The sequence below is a fragment of the Odontomachus brunneus genome, unplaced genomic scaffold (genome assembly GCF_010583005.1).
Source record: "Odontomachus brunneus isolate Ranch 3 - 2012 unplaced genomic scaffold, Obru_v1 Obru_scaffold_006, whole genome shotgun sequence".
NCBI classification, from domain to species: Eukaryota; Metazoa; Arthropoda; class Insecta; order Hymenoptera; family Formicidae; genus Odontomachus; species Odontomachus brunneus.
In genome coordinates this window covers 3,092,945-3,097,103 of record NW_022639456.1, presented here as the reverse complement: position 1 = coordinate 3,097,103, position 4,159 = coordinate 3,092,945, and the positions used below count along the sequence as shown (strand labels likewise).

At 48.7% G+C, this 4,159-nt stretch overlaps 1 protein-coding gene across 5 annotated transcripts in view; it reads left to right on the top strand.

Annotated features, from left to right (window-relative positions):
- Positions 1 to 4,159, top strand: part of LOC116851825 — a 138,654-nt gene that overhangs the window by 40,045 nt on the left and 94,450 nt on the right. The window lies entirely within an intron of this gene.

Below are 4,159 nucleotides of genomic sequence, written 5' to 3'. Positions count from 1 at the left end.
AGTGAGAGAGAGAGAGAGAGAGAGAGAGAGAGAGAGAGAGAGAATGGGCAATAACATAAAGGGTAAAGCGCGCAACGAGTCTCTATATTTCTAAAACATGCATGTCACAGCATTTTTTTCGGGCCTCGGTTTTTACGGGCCGGACGATATTGCGGCGGAGTGGCGGCGGCGGGTGGACGGAGGCGAGAATCGATTAAGCGTCGATACGATTTCAGGTGTAGGAACGGGGAAGCGGAGGGGAGAAATGGTAATGTATTCCTGAAGGCGATTGTGGACGGTGGCCCACATCTCTCTTCCGGTGAAGCTGTATTTCCACGCGCAACAACCGGCCGGCCGTCTTTCGGTCGACTCCGGCGCCGAAAATAGAGCGTATTCCGCTCTCGCGGAGTTTATAACTGCGCGAGTATAAAACGGAGGAATCGATGCCGCCAAGTAAACACGTGCGCGCTCATATCCGGCCCGGTGTATCCTTCGAAATTCGGCTTTGTGTTATCGGCGGGCGACGCGGTACGCCGCGCGCGCGGAGACTCCTATATTGCAATATACCGTCGCGCGGTGCGATAAGGGATTGCGAGGTAGAGGGAGGGGTCAGAGGGGGCGTGGGCGAGCGATAAAAAAGATGGTAATGTATTCCAGAGAATGCAATAGGGCGCTCGCACACGCGCGCATTAACTGGGACACACGGCGTCGTCCGCGAAGGAAACGACAGCCGCGACCGCGGCCCGGGGGTTCGCGCGCGCTCTTGAAAGGGGACGACGTTGACGACGACGACAGTTGGTGCTCTTGAGTTCTTTCTTTCTCTTTTTTGTCGTTGGGGTGGCATGTCGAGGAAAATGAGAGAGAGAAAGAAAGCAGAGAGAGAGAGAGACAGACAGAGAGAGGGTGAGATCGGGGGATCGTTCTGCGCGATACCACTTCGACACATTCCCCGTCGCTGTTTGTCGGTGAGCCTCGAAGAGGAACCGCGGGACGTCGTGTATCCCGCGGCGGAACATCGGCTTCCCGCCGCTCCTCCTCGTCCTCTGTTCCACGGCTCGAGACAGACTTCGGAACACGCGGAAACTGCTGTACTGCCTTACACACACACACACGCACACACGGCGTGACTCCGATTCCGGGGCACAGGGCGACGTTCCCTTCTTCCTCTCTCCCCCCCTCTCTCTCTCTTTCTTCCTGTAAGCATCTGTCTCTCTCGACGTCCCTCTTTCGTGATGGATCAGGTCGGTCGATATGAAAACACGATGCGCGTATACGCACATACGCGCGGCGCCGCGGGTTTAGGATCCGGGCTCGACAGGAATCCGGAGACTCTCTCTTTTTCTCATCTCGTCGTCGAGTGAATATCGGGAGTCTACATGGTCGCGAATCCGTCTTTTCGTGGCGAGTCGAAATTTGTCTCGGTGCGGACCCGACGTGTCGTCGTCGGGTTCGGACACAGTCAGGTCGTATTCGATGCGTTCCTGAACGCGAGAATTGTGGCGTAATACACGCTCACAATTAACGCGTAATTCGGTTTAAAGCAAAGGGGCGATAACGAAAAGTCGAAATATACCGGTGAATTCCGCGTTACAAGTCAATGCAATTAATTTGCCGTTAACAAATGAATTAATGAAATTTCGCCGAACGAGTCGAAGCTACAAACGGCGTGCGCCGTTGTTGGGACTAATTAATGTATATGTATATATCGCGCGACGACGCTTTCATTAATTAAATTATCCGAAATTGCTGCGCATCTGTGTGCGCGATGCGTTTCGAGTACCTTACTTTCCCCACGCGGGCGCGAGCGGCGATAGCGGCCCGTGGAAACGAATTCACGATGATAGAGCGATCGTAAAACTTAATTTGTATAATGGACCGCGTCTTCGATAATGCCGTCTATCGCACGCTTACTGTTTTATTATATAGGGTGCCTGATTTTGGAGATATCCAAACGCTTCTACCTGTAGAAGTAGAACTCGATAAACTGGAAGGGAAAAATTCTCTGCCATTTTGTAAACTGTACCATGATAATTATTGAGACGTAAGCAGTAAGCAAATTGACCAATCACAATCACCGATTCTTGAACCGTAAAAAGAATCATCGACTGTGCTTGATCAATTTGCTTATTGCTTAAGTTTTTCTGTATGTCCTAAGTGCCTCGTTCGTTCTAGCATGCATGCCAAAATCTGATATCAACGCCGCGTCTTTAAGCGACTATAACTGCTGAGTAAGTCGACGTAGCGACGTGAAACAAAAAGTAATCTCTTTAGCACGCGTTCCCGCACGGTGCTCTTTTAGTGCCCATTTGGAAGAGTCGAGTGTCGTGACCGATTAAAGCACGGTAAGAGCGCTCACATGAGCAATACGCTGCCTCTTTCATTCGCGATCGAATTATTCAGATTCTCCTTTCTTCGTCCCGTCTATTGTAACAGCGAGCGGACTAATATTGTTACTGTGGGTCGAAGCAAAGGGACAATTATCGGGATTACCTGGTGGTAAAATGGTAGAGAATTTTTCTATTTGGTTTAACTAATTTAACGAGACTGTGAAGTCTTACTTAGCACCTGACTGGAAATGCACGAAATGCCACTTGCAGATTTTACACTGAGAGAAAAACTGGTCGATGCCCTTTTGGCAAAGTTAATAATTTAGAATAGAATCAAGAGAGGTTAATATCGGCTTCAGAGTAAAATTTCGATTCGGCCACTCTATATACACGTGAGTGGTTAACACATTCAATGGGAAACGATACGCTATCGATTTCTCGCTGCGTTTAGGGCATTTTATCTTAATTACGAGGCCGCGCGGCCCGTTCGCGGGTATATTATTAGCTCGTTAATGCGTTTTATAGGCCGCCTCTAACGAGCCTTTGTCGTTACAACGTGAATTTACAGATTAAGCTTAATTAAAATCTCGCCGGGATCGTTACAATTATTTTCATAATCATTCCGCCATTGCTCTAATTATCGTGCGGTGTACGCGCGCATTCGCGGCGCGTGCAATAAGCCGGAATGTAATTTCGTCCGCTCGCACGCTCGGCTGTCATCGAGAAATTTACATTTTGCAGGTAACAATTACGCACGGTTTACAAAACTAGCACGGCCACGAACCATCGATCTCTCGCGTTCGTTCAGCATCCCCGGACTTTTCCGAAATGACACGGTGTGACGCGCGTCGATTCTCGAAATTGCGCGAATCACACATTCGCCGGCGGTCGGTTCGAGCGAGGTGTGATGAAAAATTTACATGATCCGCCTCTCTATCCTCTAGAAAATAGACAAATAAATAAATAAATATAATATGAAAATATAAAAAGATGAAGGTTGAGTCGAGCAGAAACATCGATCCTACTTTCGAGCTCAATATTTCATTTTACGTCCATTTTGAGATTCTTAAACTTATATCGACTTCTATTGATTCTATTTCTGCTAGTTTTCTCTAAAATCTGTCCTCTTCAGACTTGCGGTATTTTATGCGCTTTCTGCCATTTAGGGATCGTCTGCAATGCGATCGCAGAATTACGTTATAAAGTCGCAGCACGTACGAATCGATCATGCATCTATTTTCTTCGCGCAAACTTATGAAAAATGAAAGGTTTTATTAGATTAACCTCGAAAACTTTTCATTTTTCGCAAATTTACCCGAAGGAAATACATACATGATCGATTCGCAGACCAGTGCTGCGACTTTAAAGCGCAAGTGGAGGCGCCAAGTAGAACTTTAGCGTCCATGTGCACCAAACATACACCGATTGCTCAGAGTATACAGATGTTGGGAAGTTTAGGTCGAAAGAGCAGGACTAAAATTTCGACTCGGCCAGACTCCAGGAGGATGGGACATCGCATGTTGCTCCCTGCGAAGCAACGCGGCGCAGCCGTGTCCTTCTGGAGACCGAGTATCGAGTATCGCGGAAAAAAGGTACCAACTCCTCGCATATCGAGCGCGGTATTTAGTCGAATTCCTCGGATATCACGCATAGCCGCCGTGTCTTAGGAAGGTCGCATAGCAGCGGCCGACCCCGAGCGAAAGATACGAATCGGTGAACGCTAACATCGCCGTCGACAAGCGTCGGATTGCGAGATGCCATACCGGGTGTCGGATTAATGGCCTCCTGCCCACGGGGGGACGCGTACGAACATTCTACACCCCGTAGATCGCCGTCATCTTCGCCGTTGTGCC